This window comes from Amblyomma mixtum, chromosome 5 (genome assembly GCF_055824585.1).
Source record: "Amblyomma mixtum isolate Tamu chromosome 5, ASM5582458v1, whole genome shotgun sequence".
Classification (NCBI taxonomy): domain Eukaryota; kingdom Metazoa; phylum Arthropoda; class Arachnida; order Ixodida; family Ixodidae; genus Amblyomma; species Amblyomma mixtum.
Window position 1 is genome coordinate 17,360,107 of NC_143016.1, and position 18,076 is coordinate 17,378,182.

General features: G+C 44.5%; 1 protein-coding gene across 2 annotated transcripts in view; it reads left to right on the plus strand.

Annotated features, from left to right (window-relative positions):
- The window catches only part of Elk (Eag-like K[+] channel), a 318,564-nt gene that overhangs the window by 141,930 nt on the left and 158,558 nt on the right, over window positions 1–18,076 (plus strand). The gene's annotated exons all lie outside the window — the stretch shown is intronic.

Consider the following 18,076-nt stretch of genomic DNA (forward strand, 5'->3'; position numbering starts at 1 on the left):
GAAAGGGGAAACAGTGAAAAAAGGGAAGGCTAGTTTCTTGTAGACCGTAAAAATATTTGATGATTTCAGATTTTTACATACTTTTCTGTGCTATTAAAACACTGAAGGTCGAAAACTACTTTATCCTTGCATTCAACACACTCCATGCCTCATGATCATCACAGTCAGACTGACTACGTCCACTGTAGGGCGAAGGCCTCTTCCATGTCTCTCGGATTAAACCTTTCCTTTGCCAGCTGCGACCACTGCAGCCCTGCAATCTTAATCTCATCCGCCCACCTAACTTTCTTAGAGATATACATAGATATTAGGGGCAGATGTAAATCTACGAGCTTACGCGGAAAGTTGATTTACAGTGCTAAAGTAACAAATTAGCTGAATTTAGGCACTGACTGCTAGATTTCTAATTGCTGAAGTAACATTCTAGCTTATGAGAGATTCCTTAATGGCGTACTCTGAAATAATTTTGACCACATGTGGTTCTCGAAGGTGCTAACTTTTTTATATATGTATTTAGTTAGATATTAGAGGCAGACATTTGTGAGCCTACGTGGAATGTTCATTTACTGTGCTCCAAAAACAAATTAGCTCAATTTAGGCAATGACTGCTAGATTTATAATTGCCGAAGTAATATTTTAGCCTATGAGACGTTTCTTAAGGGCAAACTCTGAAATAATTTTGACCACCTGTGGTTTTCTAAGGTGTTCCGACGTCTGAGTACGCGAGCATTTGCCTCCACTGAAATACGGAGCCGCGGCCGGGAATCGAACTCGCGATCTATTGTTCAATAGGGGAACACCGCACTCTCTAAACAATCGCGGCTGCTTTACTTGAATTTTAGAATGTAAACTTGGGTGACTGACCACGTTAAAAAGGGGGTTAGTTGACGTTTCGGAACCGCTACGGGTTCCTTGTTCACAATTTCACTTGAATTCACTTGAATTTTGCCTGAAAAAAAAATATTCATGACCAGACGCCATGCCTCAAAACTGCGCTATTCAGCGCCGGTGATGCTCTCTGCTTTTCAATTTCAATTTCAATTTATTTTCGAATTTCTTTTACAGGAAATACAAACACTTTTTGGACCCATAGCCAGCGGCTAGTTCGGGTCCAAGTACACGAAACACGTAAAAGCAAATTCAAAAACGGCGGACATATACAGAAAAGCGTAAGCGTTGTACAAGATTAAAAGCAAAGCAGTCTAAATAACACTGGTAGATAACATTCGGCGCGGCAAAAGAAAGAAAATAGCTTTGAAAACATGACATGCAAAAAGAACTTTCGGACATCAAGTGTTAGTAAAAACTATCGTGTTACATACAAAGTACATAATAACAGAAAACTGTGACGAAAAAAGAATTTCAGGTTAAATCAATTATTTCAATTAAGTGTTTTTTAAACATACTAGCAAAATTGTGTGAGTTTTTAAGAGAAATGGGTATCGCGTTCCAAATTTTTACCCCAGCAGACTCCACTAAACGCTCACCATATACATTGCGGATGGTAGGGAGGTTGAAATTGCCGAAAGAGAGGTTTCTAGTGGACCGAAGCGGGAGATGTAGTATTGATGCATGAAAAGGGTGGTTGTGTCTTACTATGTTGTGAATACATACAGAGATTTTTAATCGGTACAATGAATCAAATGGAAGGATCATTGACTTGCGGAATAACGGTTTGCTGTGCTCATAACGGTTGGACTTGTTTATTATTCTTAATGCACGTTTTTGAAGACGGATAATAGGATTTAAATACGTATGGTAAGTTCCACCCCATGCTTCGACACAGTATGATAGATGGCTTTCGATGAAGGCAAAATAAAGCATTCGTAATGTAGAGATGTCAAATAATTCCTTAACCTGATGAAGAGCATGACATCCAGATGCCAACTTCCCGCAGACTGCCTCAATTTGGTGTTGCCAGTGTAAGTGGCTGTCAAATGTGACACCAAGATATTTAAATGAAAATGTGTGTTCTATTAGTGCATTATTTACAAGGATTCTGACATCAGTTGGGGCGATTAGTTTTCTTCTTGAATGGAATATCAGGTATTTAGTTTTTTTCGTGTTTATTGTCAGCTTGTTAGCTGAGAACCATTTCGCTATTTTATGGACTTCTTGATTCGCTTTTTCCTCTAGCTCTTTCATTGTATCTGCCGTTATAATTAAACATGTATCATCAGCATACATCAGAAGTTTTGAACAGCCGATAAATGAAGGTAAGTCATTAACGTATAAGGAAAACAATAATGGACCAAGTACGGATCCTTGCGGTACTCCAGTGTAAAGCTTGTGCGGTGAGGATGTAAAGGAATTCATTACCACAACTTGTTCACGGTCAGTGATATAACTAGTGAGTAGGTCGGAAATATTATGACGAAAGCCGTAGTGTTTTAGTTTTGTTATCAGTATAGAATGATCAACTGTGTCGAATGCCTTTTTTAAATCCAAAAATATTACTCCAACTAACATGCCATTGTGCAAAGCCGTGTTAATTTTCTGGGTAAGTGACAGAACTGCTGTGGAAGTTGAATGGTGTGACCTGAAACCATGTTGTTGTGTAGTGAGGATACCGTATTTATCTAAAAACTTGTTGAATCTGTTTGCAAGAATTTTTTCAAAGATGTTATTAATTGTGCTAAGAAGAGATATTGGCCTGTAGCAATTTGCGTCGTTCCGGTCACCGTCCTTATATACTGGTACTACCTTCGCTGTTTTCAATACAGACGGATACTTGCAAGCATTAACAGAATGGTTAAAAAGCGAGCACAAGACGGGACCAAGGATGTCAAAATTTTCTATCACAGCCCTATTGCATATGCCGTCTAAACCTGTCGCTTTATTCGTCGGCATCGTTAAAACAACAGACTGTATTTCTTCTAGTTCAATTCGGAACAAAACAAAACTATTTGGAATCTTAGACTCAAGGTCTATTACATTTAAGTCCTGTAGGTTCTGCGCTAGGAGTGGGCCCATAGAGGCGAAAGTTGAGTTGAAGTGTTCCGCTGTCCCCCTGTCTACTGTTTCAGGGAGTATATGCGGAGCCTGTTTGCTACCCACAATGTCTTTGAAAATGTGCCAGAGTATATTTGAGTTTCCATTTGCCCTCTCTATGCGTTCTCTGTAAAATTCTCTTTTACGAGCCCTCATCATCGTTACCGACTTGTTACGCATCTCCTTAAATTGACGCAGGTAAAAGTCGTTCTCTTTTTTATGCTTCCATTTCTTGTACCAGTAGTCCTTTTTCTTTAAAACTTCAAGAATCGGCTTATTCATCCAGGGACAAATTGGTATGCTGCGAGAGAGACCTTTGATCTTTTCAGTACTGTTTGATATCGCACCTGTAAGAATATTAATAAAGTTTGAAAATTCGGTGTCAACATTCTCGTGATAAATCTCATCAAAATTTACTGATAAAAGATTGTCACGCAATAGTTGGTAGTTTATCTTGTTAAGGCGGTGAGAAAGTCAGTGCACTCTGTTTCCGCGGCATATCTGACCGCGGCATCTGAGTGCACTGACCGCGCAGGCGGTCAGTGCACTCTGTTTCCGCGGCATATCTAAGGACTCTCAAGCAGTGAAAACCTTTACTGAATTTTTAGCCTCTGGGTATGTAGTTACTAAATAAAGTTCTAATTGCATCGGACCGCAGTCATCAGTACTACCTCTTCACGGCGAGGAGATTTGTGCCGTATCGACACAACACGTGCCGCTGTGCGATCTTCCACCCGATACGTGCCTGCTTTTTCTTCCGTGCTCGATCAGCCACTACGTACGCTGCTCACTCGTTCTCCTGATGAGTTCATGGCCCTCCACTCCAGAGGCGATGCTTCGACGTTGTCTGTGACGAAGCAGAAACAATACGAAGAGTAAAATTTTTCTGGAAACAAAAAAAAATCACCCGCATGTGCCATACATCAGAGGCCTCGCGCACACGCGGCATCCGGAAACAATCGGCCAAAAGGGAAGCAGCGGCCGCCGTCAAAAACAAAAAACAAAAAAAAGCCATTGCTGCACCGAGTGCGTCGTTCTTCGGCGACGAAGAACAGATTGAAAATGGTACGTAATTTTCAACGGCTGCGCCGATCTGCCTTTCATATGTCACGTGGTGAGAGCTTGCGCCGACGGTGCAGGAAGTTGAACGCGTGGGGAGAACGCTGTTTATGGTCCGCGGCGATGTCGAGGACCGGAAGGAGGGGGCGAGAAGTCTGCACGTGGTCTGCACACGCGACCGGAAATGTGACGGACAGCAGCGCCCTCTCTCGGGAGAACGGTGGGCAATCATCGAATGCCTGCAGTAAATCGCTCTTGACGTTTCGCGCTTCCGCCTAAAAGTGTTTTGGGCCGTGAGCACGTGCCGCATCGGATCTTGCCTGTGAATTACTTATTTCTTGGTAAATTTAATGCTAGTACCTTTTTCTTACGCTCATTCTCTGCCAATTCTCGCGAGACTGCGACAGGCTGTGCACGTGTTTGCGAATCTAGAAACGGCCCATAAAAGGCCGCAGAATCATGACATGAGCCAGAGCGAGCTAAAAAGAAGAGACAGACTGTCGTTGCAACTTTCTTTCTTATTTTCATTTTGTATAAGTCATTTACAGTTTGTTTCAGGGTAAGGTGCCTGAAAATATTTCAGTGTAACCGAGAAAAACATTAGACATGCTTAACGACGAAGGAATCCCGGGGCATGTCGCTCTAGTGAGCGACGTGTATGCCACGGACTCCCATTGCGCGGTTAAATGGCAGGACAGCATGAGTCAGCTTTGCGTGTGGAGTACGTATAGCGCCGCCACGAAGAACCGCGGCGTATAGCAGTATGCTGAGATATAAGCCGTCACTGCTCACTAAGCTATTGTTGTGGAAACGCGAATATTCTGTTAATTTTGGTTAGAACATGGTAAAAAATATGCTTATGTAATAATGTGTGGTGACTTTACCAAAAATCAACTGGGAACTTCTGCGTACCGTAGCTTCATGTCAAAATTCTGATCTTTTGCTTGATATCGCCTTCGCATTTAATTTAAAGCAGGTCGTGCAGGGGCCGACACGTACTGCATCAGGTTCAAGCTCCCTTCTAGACCTTGTGTTTGTTACCGATACTATTGATAAACTTGGCTTCTCCGTTGAAATCATACCAGGCATTTCTGATCACAAAGCTGTACTCTTCAAAAGTAACATGATGCGACCGCCTGTCCGTGAGTTAAGAAAACCATTTCTTGACTTCAACAATGCCCTAGACGAAAGTATCTTAGATTTATTGGAACAAGACTACGATGAATTCGTTGAGAAACACGCGGCTGGTCTCATGAAAGTTAATGACCTATGGGTGCACTTCAAGTCTATTGTACACAAATGTATCACAAGATACGTGCCGACTAAACTTAGAAAAATGAATCGCAGTAGTCCCTGGATTACTCGCGAACTGCTCCAGCTCAAGCGTCGTATCAAGCGTCTAGGATCCAAGCGCTTTAAAACAGGGCACGTTTCCCTACGGTCACTTCGCACAGAGTTGCGCATGAAAATTAAACAGTCTAAGTACACTTTTTTTAACGTTAAAATGCATAACTTTCTCACCGCAGACCCACACAAATTTTGGACACACTTAACAAAGAGGAAGGATACAGTTAGTAAAATTCGTTTGAATAACAGAGAAAGTAAGGATCCTTACGACATTGCATCAGCTTTCAATAATTACTTTTCTTCGGTGTTTTCTACTGGCAGTAGGCAGGAGCCTGAATTTCGATCCACGTGCCTTATCTTACCAGACCTACAAATATCTGTCGAAGGAGTTTTTGCAGCTCTACTCAATTTAGACAAAAAGAAGTCTCCTGGGCCCGATGGCATTCCAAATGTGTTTCTCTCCCGCTACGCAGAATGGTGCGCGAAATATCTTGTCATCATTTACAATGAAAGTCTTTTAAATTCAGAAGTTCCGGCTGACTGGAAGACTGCAAAGGTCATCCCTATCCACAAATCGGGTGACAAACTTTGTGTAAACAACTACAGGCCAGTTTCACTCCTGTGTACCTCGGGTAAGGTTATGGAGCATTTCATTTTCAAGCACTTGATTTCTTTTCTAGAAAGCAGTAACTTCTTTTCTAGTAACCAGCATGGGTTTCGGCGAGGCCTGTCCACCGTAACACAACTAATTCACACAACCAATGAACTTTTGGCATGCATTGATCAGGGTGGGCAAGTAGATGCTATATTTCTCGACTTTGCGAAGGCCTTTGATCGCGTTTCGCACCGTAATCTAATAATAAAACTCAAACATCTATTACAAAATCAGCGTCTTGTTCAATGGCTCGATTCCTACCTCTCTGAACGGCACCAGTACGTCCAGATCTCAGGTTCCAATTCTATGCCAGCTTTAGTTCTCTCAGGAGTACCCCAGGGCTCCGTTCTCGGTCCACTATTGTTCCTTATTTACTTAAACGACTTACACTTCGACTCCCCTGTACGGTGCCGTTTTTTCGCTGACGACTGCGTTGTATATCTGCCTATTCAAAATGCGGAGGATCACCACGTGCTGAATGACTACCTTTCAGAGGTCTCAAGGTGGTGCCTAGTCTGGCAAATGTCACTAAACACGTCTAAGTGCTCAAAAATGACATTTACGCGTAAAAAGTGCGCTCTTAATTACACATACACAATTAACGGTGCAGCTGTCTCCCCCGTAAACGAATACAATTACTTGGGGGTTGTATTCAATAGTAACTTGAGTTGGAGTTCGCACATGGGGCATATAGTCTCAAAGGCGTCCAACAGGCTTTGGCTGTTAAGAAATCGTCTAAGGCACTGCACATCTAAAACTAAATTAGCCGCTTACACTGCACTCGTACGGCCATTACTGGAATACGCAGATGTGGTTTGGGATCCGCACACCCAAGTAGATTTACAGCGCATTGAAGGCGTTCAAAGGAAGGCGCTTAGATTTATCTACAACGCATATGGAAGGCACGTTTCGGTTACTAATCTATTGAGGCAATCTGAACTGCAGACACTTCAATCTCGTCGCAAGTTGCACCGTCTAAAAATGTTGCATGGGATTGTTAATAACTTGACAAACATTCATTTTGAGACCTACATGGCATACAACACTTCACGACCAACGCGCAATAAACACAATTTGACAATCATGGTGCCACGGTGCCGAACGAAAGCGTATCAGTTTTCTTTTTTTCCAAGAACGATATTGGAATGGAAAGGGCTTCCGTGTGACGTGGTCCGTTTGACAGATCAGAAGTCTTTTTTATCTGCTGTCATATCGTCATTTTAAGCGCAGTGTATTCATTCATGCTCTTTTGTTTGCTTTCTTTTGTATGTTTGGGTAACCGAGTGCATTTAACCTTGCTCTTTGTCTTTCTATAAAACCCTGTGTGTTAGCTTTTGCTTCTTTATTCGCATTTTTACTTGCTTTGTTTTGTCACGATGTACGATGTACCCTTGTACCACTCCTGCCTTGGCCACCAAATGGAGGCTGGCAGTATTGAATAAAATAAAATAAAATAAAATAAAATAAATAAAATAAAATAAAATTATCAAGCCTTTGGTAGGCATTCGTAAATAGTCGCCCAAAAGAGGGCATAATTTTCAGACAAAAACTAAAGAATGGCGCACTTTGAAGCCGTGTTCTGGAGAGATAAAGAGCAAATGTCAGTGAAAAATGCCATTAGTAGCGTCGGCCCCACGTTTGCGTGAAATTTCGTCGATATTTTATTCTTTTTATTCGTAATTGCCTACAGAAAAAGCTTAAGTTTGAATTATGTTATAAATTAAATATTTTTGTCAACTCTCTATCGAGCTTCTTTGCAGACAGGTGAACTAATTAACCAAATGCTTCAGAAAAAATGTCCACACAAATACCCAAATGTTCCCATAAATTAAAGTACACCCCCATGAATGTTTCATATTTCTTGACATCAATACTTTCCACTATGCCATCTTTAGATTAATTCCCAATTTTTTGCAGCGTAAAAAGAAATTGATATCTATACACATCATTAGATCACAGGCTGTTTTTTTCGCTTAATTGCGGTGTATCTGTGGAAACGTTTTTACTCTTTATTGTCTTCCTCATATGTTATGTGCGTCTCTGCAGCGTCTTGAGAAGCACTTTTATCAGTTCTGCTGTTTCCTTATTTTTTCCTCTTCTTATTTTCACCTGCAATATCTGTTGCTATTTTAAGCGAAGAGTGATTACGGGTGTATGAGGGCATCCTAAATAAGCAATTATCAAATGCACCTCACATCACAGGAGCGGACAAAGCTTCCTTGACTACAAGCGAACGTTCTTTCATAATCGATTCATCGCTTAATTTGTTCTCTCCAAGGCATGAGGTGGTGGAATGCTTCAAACGATAACGCATAAATACCTCCCCTACATATAATTGATTCCTGGCATTCATCGACCTCATTCTTCGTCAGTACGGAGACTTTCCTACAGAGCTCTGCGAACTACACGAAGAGCGTAGTAGTGTCCCCGTATTATTCATTGGAATGTCGTTAATGGAGCTTCAGTGTTCGCACAATTAGCCGCTCTTCCGGCCATGCAGTGAACGGTGGTAAGGCACTTCCCTTTTTCACTCCTTTTTTTTTTCTTACCATCGCTCGGGTTAATTCTCTTCCTGCACTCTCTTATACAGAGCATAGTAAGCCTCAGAGACTTTGCCGAGATATCGACACCAGCTCTGTTCAATAACTTCCCAATCCATTTTGCCACGCACGCGTCTCGGCTCTGCGCCGGCCTTGGAACAAGATTTTCGCGCTTCCTGGAAGCCCTAAAAGGCAAAGTCAACTTTGTTCCGTCGGCCTGGCGAAACTCGAGAGGAGAAACTCGGCAAAGCCATCGAAATTTATTGGGCTCTGCTTGGCACATTCTCTCAAATTGCAAAGCATTGGCTCACGTAGAGAAAGTAAAAAAAGCAGTTCAGAGATTTGAAATACAATATTCGCAACGCAGTTTCAACTTTCACGGTACATAATTGAGTATTTTCTTACCTTCAACAAACCACGTAGCTTTCTGGAGTTGTCTTTGCTCCCGCAGCCCGCATCCCATTAGCTTGATAGGATTTTTTTTTGCCTTTTTTCAGGTTTACAACTCGTGCAGTCATCAAGAGTCTCGATCTTTTTCTCTCTGTTCCTCAAGCGGGCACCTAAATGAAAGACACTGCTTGGAATGTTATTGAGTCGGGAGAAGAATATGCCTTTCCTTTCACACAGTTACCATCCTCACCAATACCTTGAATAACTTTATTTTAATAACACTTTGGGCTTTATTTGAACAGCATTTCGCAAGTATAATGAGTTCGTAAACACCAAACCTTTGGTGGGAATCCCGGAGACTATAGGTGAAACCGCCATTTACTTATAAGCGATAGCAACCCGTCCTTTTTGGTAAGGACGCCATGAGTTTGAATGGACTGTCGGAGAAGATTTTTAACTCCAATTTTCTCGCCGACAACTGCGCCTTTTGCTTCCTGAAAAACGTCAGCATAGCCAGAAAAGAGCGAGAAAATCAATTTTTACAGTAAAGAATAATAATTTGGAGTTGCCGTCGGTGTCCAAGAAACAGCGCAGCCAAACCTAAAATTTGTCTCGCACAGCTCACTTGATATGCGCGAAAATTGCTTGCGAAGCTGTGCCTTAGGAATGAACAGCAGCACAATGAAAAGCTGCGATTCATTATCCCAGTTTACATTACTTCTAAAGACCCTTATTGAGGCACTACGTAAGGGGCATCACTTTGAGCATGTTGGTTACTTCCTTTTACCCCGCAAGCAGAAGACTTTTTGTTATCATTATTTTACCCCCATCAAATGCGGCAATCGAGACCTCTGGATTACAAGTTTCATGGGGCTTAGCTTGTCTTAGGCTCATAATAACCGAAAGAAGTGCGGAACTGAGACATCGGCGAGGGGCGTGTTCATGTAAACTCTATACATGTCGGCAGAACCCGCTGCATTGAAGTGAAGCCCTTTTTTATGTTAATCATCAGTGAGCTCTCAATAGCGCTTGATATGTCTAAATACTGGGTGAAAAGAAATCGTGTGGAGTTTGTTTTAGTTTCCAATAAGACGCAATAATAGATTGCTACTGTAATTAACGACACCTGAAATACTCATTTCATATGGCGGGAATCAGATATATTCAGGGCTTTGAATACGGCATTTCGAGGCAAACTCGAATCGACTTACCGTATACTCTAAACTAAAAACCACGCTTGCTTTTCGCTGTTTTGGCGGGCGGTGGTACTCACACAGTAGCGGCATTTTTTATTTAAATTTGCCATCTATATTCCACATTAAAACGTAATTGTGGTAATTGTGGCGCACAATCTGACGCTCAATATGGCACCCTAGTTGCAAATATCATCAAGGTTCTAAAATTAAGTGTTCGAAGACGAGTCTACATTTCTTACATTCACCTCTCAGTAGTGCAGTGCTTAAGCGATACCGCTTCTCGAGTTCGTAAAGTGTATGGGTATCGTATGTGGACGCCTACGCACGCGTCACTGCCGGATGACGGAGGAAAGCTGTGGCAGTCAAGCGGTCTTCAATTCAGAAAAGGCGCGTCCTATAGCGGCGGAGAGCGCACACCCTATCGCACAAGCATATCCCTCTTCTGTGCTTGCAGAGCGAAGACGTCCTGACAACAGCCTTAAAGGGAAACTGCATAGGTTTTAGAAATGAGCGAGCTCAAGAGGGTCGAATGTGTGAAACTTGAAGGTAAAGCATGCGAAGTATTTTTGCGCTAGCACTTGAAATAGGGAAGTAATCGCCGATTAAAATCTGGACGCCCTTCAAGCTTCTCCGCAGCGCACAACGCCAAGTGGGGGGGGGGGGCGCATGGTGACGTCATCGAAGGTATCGGCACATTTCCAACGCACAAACGCCTGCTTTGAAGGAAAAAAAACCAACGCCACCGAAGGCAAACCCTGCCGAGAGCTGTTTGGAAGCGTCTAACGAGTCAGGGCAGGGTGTGACTGACGACAGCGGTAATTTGAAATCATACCTTCCGTGACGTCACGCTGAGTTTCTCTGCACTCCTCTGGTGCACTGAGAAGAAGCGCACAATTCAATCGTCGATTACGTCACTATTTTAAATGCTAGTGCAAAAACACTTGGCATGCCTTACTTTTCAACTTAAAACAGTGCGCAGGGACAGGACACAGTCGAGAAACACACAGATACAGCACTGCCATTTAAAAGAGGAGCCCGATGTAGAAGAAATTAAATGCATCATGGGAAGTAGCGGGGCCAGCTGGTTCATTTTTCAACTTAAAACAGTGCGCAGGGACAGGACACAGTCGAGAAACACACAGACACAGCACTGCCATTTAAAAGAGGAGCCCGATGTAGAAGAAATTAAATGCATCATGGGAAGTAGCGGGGCCAGTTGGTTCATTTTTCAACTTAAAACAGTGCGCAGGGACAGGACACAGTCGAGAAACACACAGACACAGCACTGCCATTTAAAAGAGGAGCCCGATGTAGAAGAAATTAAATGCATGCAACTGGCCCCGCTATTTCCCATGATGCATTTAATTTCTTCTACATCGGGCTCCTCTTTTAAATGGCAGTGCTGTGTCTGTGTGTTTCTCGACTGTGTCCTGTCCCTGCGCACTGTTTTAAGTTGAAAAATGAACCAACTGGCCCCGCTACTTCCCATGATGCATTTAATTTCTTCTACATCGGGCTCCTCTTTTAAATGGCAGTGCTGTGTCTGTGTGTTTCTCGACTGTGTCCTGTCCCTGCGCACTGTTTTAAGTTGAAAAATGAACCAACTGGCCCCGCTACTTCCCATGATGCATTTAATTTCTTCTACATCGGGCTCCTCTTTTAAATGGCAGTGCTGTGTCTGTGTGTTTCTCGACTGTGTCCTGTCCCTGCGCACTGTTTTAAGTTGAAAAATGAACCAACTGGCCCCGCTACTTCCCATGATGCATTTAATTTCTTCTACATCGGGCTCCTCTTTTAAATGGCAGTGCTGTGTCTGTGTGTTTCTCGACTGCGTCCTGTCCCTGCGCACTGTTTTAAGTTGAAAAATGAACCAACTGGCCCCGCTACTTCCCATGATGCATTTAATTTCTTCTACATCGGGCTCCTCTTTTAAATGGCAGTGCTGTGTCTGTGTGTTTCTCGACTGCGTCCTGTCCCTGCGCACTGTTTTAAGTTGAAAAATGAACCAACTGGCCCCGCTACTTCCCATGATGCATTTAATTTCTTCTACATCGGGCTCCTCTTTTAAATGGCAGTGCTGTGTCTGTGTGTTTCTCGACTGTGTCCTGTCCCTGCGCACTGTTTTAAGTTGAAAAATGAACCAACTGGCCCCGCTACTTCCCATGATGCATTTAATTTCTTCTACATCGGGCTCCTCTTTTAAATGGCAGTGTTGTGTCTGTGTTTCTCGACTGCGTCCTGTCCCTGCGCACTGTTTTAAGTTGAAAAATGAACCAACTGGCCCCGCTATTTCCCATGATGCATTTAATTTCTTCTACATCGGGCTCCTCTTTTAAATGACAGTGCTGTGTCTGTGCGTTTCTCGACTGTGTCCTGTCCCTGCGCACTGTTTTAAGTTGAAAAATGAACCAACTGGCCCCGCTACTTCCCATGATGCTTTACTTACAGCCTATATAGATTTGAATCCTTGAATATCGCGAAATTCGCAAAAAAGTGCTGCAGTTGCCCTTTAACACGCACCGCCAGGACTTTAGTTCAGATAAGAATATAAGGCTTTTGACTCCCACGTAAGATTTAGTCGGTGTGTGGATGCATTTTGTAGTCGGAAGGAAACACACAAACACCTAAATTTCTCTGTTAATGACGATAATGAATTTTTATGGTGCGAGGGCATCTGTGGCCAAAGAGCACCATGGCACATTGTGTTTTCACCTAATCAGAGTTGGGTCAAAAACCCATTTTTCAAGCATTTCACTCTAAACAAACCGAACACCGGACAGGAGCAAGCTTGTACCCATTGTTTCACCGGTGGGTCCCCGGTGGCACTGGGGATCGAACCCCGCACCTCCCGAATGCGAAGCGGATGCTCAAAACTTTCCTGTTAATAATTTTTTGTATTAGATAACACAACATCTGCCGCTGCATTCAATTTCCGTGCTCGCTGTTATTACCAGGCAAAGGGTGAACCGATAAACGAATAAAATTGACAACGCATGTCAAAAACAAATTTACAACTGAAAACCAAAACCACTCTACCAAAGACGTCATCCAATATGGTTCTAACGTATCAAGTGCAAATCCGAGTAGCTGGCTGCACTTCGCACGCTTGTGGCAATCGAAGTGTTCACCCTTCTGTTTTACCATGCATTGTTGTTAGGGTCTACTAGTCATCCGAGACTGGACCCCTCGATGGTACCCACTAATAAATGCTGGCAGGCGCACACAATCGCACACCTTGGCAGGCGCACACAATCGGCCAAGAATAGACGCTAATTCCAAAACACACGCTTTGCTTGAAATCCCTTGCATATGCTTCGAGCAACGCGTAAAGGGCGTCTTATGCCCGAGCCGGATCCTCTCTAGAGAGCGAGGTGCTCCTTGAAGCCCTTGTGTTTCTAATTACTCTGACAAAGACAGAGGGTTCCAGTGAGCACCACACTAGTCCTCACGTCACAGGCTACCGGCTTTGACGTCCAGACTGGTCGATAGCAAGCGGTGCGTGAAGCCTGCAATATATCAAAGGCAGGCTTACGAATGGTAGACAGAGAAAGAAGTTGTTACATGTTACTGCCTTGAGTCAACTATTTCTGCTGCAAGCTCCATTTCTTACTTATGTTTCTGTGATCCCTGTGGAACGAACAGAAGTGAAAACGCTTCCGTCCAAACTCAGGCCCTATTCGCGTCAGGCAAATTCACGCTTGTGAGAGTAAACAGATGCGCCGTGTATGGAACAACCCTGTAAGAAAAAACAATAAAAAACATCATGAAGCGCTGTGGTCACTTCAACTGCCGCTATAGCTGACAAGAGGTCAAAATTGTTCATCCTAGACAGCAGTTTAGAACTGGCCAGCAACTTCGGTACTTGACGAATCCGGCTGAACTTTTGTTTTTTGCATGCGATGAGTTTTTGTGGCAAATTCGGAGCTACCAGTCTAAGTTGGCTATGGGTCCCACAGCGATGCACACAGCAGTTCCACCTCTAGATTACTTGATAAAGCGAAAGCATAAACTTACACGGTAAGCATGCTTGATTGTTTACAATAGATAAATCAAACAGAACAAATTTCACCAGCTTTCATTTTCTTCGCGAGAAATCGTCGAAACATCCCACCACCTCGTGGCAACAGAGTCAGCATCTAGAAGCATTTGTAATCACCCTAAATAACTGAAAGCAGCACATTAGGAAATAGTCAAGTATGAAGAAAAAAGGGGGGAACTTTATGTGCACGCATCAGAGCCCGTACGCAACCCAGCTCACAACCGCAAATGAGGCCACTAAGGACACGCGAAACAAATGAGCCAAAAAACCGACAAACAAGCACAGTGCACGAAAGGAAGAAAGAGGAGGCGCAGGTGATGAGCGGGAGGGTGCAGCGACCGACAGTCACGAAAGGCTGCCTTATTTAGCAATGGCCTGAGCCAGATGGCCGTTGTCTTGGGTGGATGCGCTCTATTTTGGGCGCTACGTCGCCGCGCCCACCGCGGAAAGTACGGCGGCGCTCATCGCCATCTCTGCACGGCCGCTCTGAGTCTGCCCGGATAGGTGCGTGCAGGGCATTTCAAGCTGGGAGTGCCACGCCGCACCTGTTTTCTTGCGAGCTTCGAAAAGTACCGAAATTCGAGCTCACTCGCAATGCTTTACATGTCCCTTTGCGGACATGCGTCCGTGGCATGTGTAGCTTGAAAAAGAGGCCGAGTGTCGAATATGAAACCGTATACAATATATTTTTACCGGGGAGTGTGAGAGGGTACGACATGTTCGAAGTAACTGCCAGTGGTGAACAGCCCAGCTGGCATGCTGCAGCTTGCTCATGTCATGTCGTGCCATGTCATGTGTCATGTGTCATGTCCTGGCGTATACATTTTTGCTATAAGTGACATAAACACCTTGGAAATTAGTTAACGAGACAGCTGTGTACGTAGCTCAGATGGTAGAGAGCACCATGGGAACATGCGGGGGTCGCTGGCTTAATTCCCGAAGGAGGAATGTAGGAATGTATTTTCTTCTACGCTCAGTACTATTGCGTCTACTCTGAAATCACTGCTCAGGTAAATTCTTTCTCTGTCCAACAGCACCAGAGGATTAGTAATAACCCCTAACGCTTTTCAAAGCTTGAAAGACCCTTGGCTTTATTCCTGTGCATATCCTGGTAAGTCTCCACACCTTTCCTGTTAGTATCGCACACGCATTCACGCCAAGACGCACGTACTTTTGAGTAGAATCGTAACCTTTTTTTCAAAGCTGCAACGGCAGCCTTTCCGGGCTGTGCACGCAATTCCTCCGCCGTTGGTACCCACGCTACGGCGTTCCCCTTTTCCCGACTTCCCATCCCGTTTCCCTCTCGACGGCGATGGCCCAGCATCGAGGCTCGGCTAAATATAGTAAGGCGGTGCGGCCCCTCCTCGAGCTCGGGATGGAAACTTATTGAGCGGAATATGGAGGCACATAACGGCTGGGCGTATGATAAACATCCGTGGAGAAGACGAAGGACCTGTGTTGTTTTTTCGGGAAAGGAGATTGAGCCACGTGCACCTGCGGTGTTTCCGTTTCATATCGCTCGCCTCACGGCTTCTCTGAAGCCCGCGACGCTCGCAAGGAAAGGCTCAACCACGATGCAAAATGGAAACAGATGAACAAACGTTGTTTCGTAGGCAGCGAAAAGAAATGTGTTCACGCAGCCCGTTCCTTCTTTGAAAACAAAAGTAACCTCGTTTTGTACGCATTATAATATTTTACTAAAATATGCCTACGTCGTCATTCTATAGTTCTGTTTATGCTTTTCAGACCTATATTTCGTTATGCTTTCTGAAGGAAACGCAACAGAATATGGATACGGATGAAACTAGAAAGTTGGTTGGTTTAAGGGGTTTAACATCCCAGAGCGACTGAGGCTATGAGGGACGCCGCACTTAAGGGCTCCGGAAATTTCGACCACCTGAGGCTCTTTAACGTGCACTGGCATCGTACAGTACATGGGCCTCTAACAAGACCGCCGCGGACGGGATCGAACCAGCGTCTTTCGGCTCAGCAACCAAGCGCCATAACCACTCAGCCACCGCGGCGGCAGCCACCGCGGCGGCAGATCTGGAAAAGCCCTGAGGAGAAACAGACAATTATTCCTTCGTTTTCGTTATTGCTCTTTTTCTATTCGTCGAAACGGGAGACAAACTCATCAGCTTGAGTTGTCAGCTATTTCATCACGTTACTATAAAATGTCTGCATAATTTTCTGCGTCCGAATCACGCGTTCGCGTTAACTTTTTTCACCATGAGAATATGCGCCATGTTATTCAGTATATTCCGTGACATCGTTTAGCCGCCATGACTATGTAACAAACACAAGCCCACAGAGATACCAGGAGAAAATTGCATCCAAAGGGCATGCAATAATGAGTACTTTATCTAAACAGCAAAGTAGACTTGACTTAGCGTAACGTCTTGTCCAGTTTAATTGGTCGTTTCGCCATCTATGTTTTGCTACACATGTCAAAAGGGTTACAAAACATGACATTCAAGCTCGTAGCTCGCTCACTTATTTCACACAACCAGGACTGCTCGCTCAGCCACGAAGAACGAGGTCAGTGCACCTTTCAATCGGAAAAGCCGTCGAGTTTTTATTTTTATTTTTCGCTTCTTCTTAGGCCCTGCCCTGTGTGCGTGCTTCACTCGCTTTGCTCTCCGACGTGACCAATCCCGCTTAAGTAGCCCGCGCACGATACCTAGTTGAGGTGAAATATTAAGAACTCAACCTCAGCTCGCGTGCAAGAAGGCGATCATTCCCGCTGTGACCGCGTTATTGTCTTTGTTTTTTCTATGCCTGAAGGCATTTTTCTTGCGAGCGCTTAGCATGTGATTCATGCAGATTTGCTACAACTGTCGTAATTAATTACGCGCTGCGTCCTAAGTTCGCGCCGCTTTATTTTGCTGTCAATAGGCGCACTGTTGCCGACGTCATGAAGCATTTGTCCGCATTGCACTCTTCTTTTTTGTTACCTTAATTATTTCACTTCAGAGCATTAGAGCTTGCCAGCGCGTTCCCCAGTTGCGCGCCGTCGTCGGCGTCCGCAGCGCCACCTGCCAACTGCCGCCTGTCTCAGTTGGCAGGTGGAAAAGTGGAGAGAGGGAAATTCCCCTATCTAATTCTCCTCTCTAAGAGAAGAAAAGTGAGAGGTGGAAGACGGAGAGATGGTGGGAGGCGACTGGTGGGTGGACTAGTGGCTCGGGCATCCGCCTCGGCGGTGGGAGGGGCTGGTTCGAAACCAAGCGCCGGACACGGATGGGTATGAATCCAACGGCCTGGCTTCTTTTTTTGCTGCCGCACCACAGAAAAAGTTCAAACACTCGTGTTGCACATGCGCAACCGTCGTGCGTTTTTTTTTTTTATACCCCTTTCTTTCTCTGTCTGCTCGTTACTAGTAGACCCGGTAGCGTTTAGGCTACCGTTCTGCAGAAAATCCGACGTCCCCATCTGTACTACCTAGGTAGCTACTCTGCGAGCAGCTTTTACTTATCTTCTGCAACAACCCCCAACAGCGTGGGTTATCTTCATTGGCTGAAGGGCTGCACTACAATCGCTAAAGTCATTGCGCATTAAGGAGCAGCTCGTTGTCGACTTGAACAGGCTACACACCGAAGCCTGCGAGCTACGTCACCGTGTTGTGCTGCAGTTGTTACCCGCTCACTGCGGCCTCACAGGCAATGATCACGTTGACGTCACGGCGCAAGCGGCACATGGCGACACCTCCGTGCTGCTGCCCTACCCCTTTTCCCGCAGTGAATCCTGACGGACGCAACGCTCTTTGTGGTACGATACACAGCATCAATGCAGACCCCTACTTCGTATCGACCCTAGTTGTGACTTTCGCATGACATGCAGTTTATATAGGCATGACCGTAAT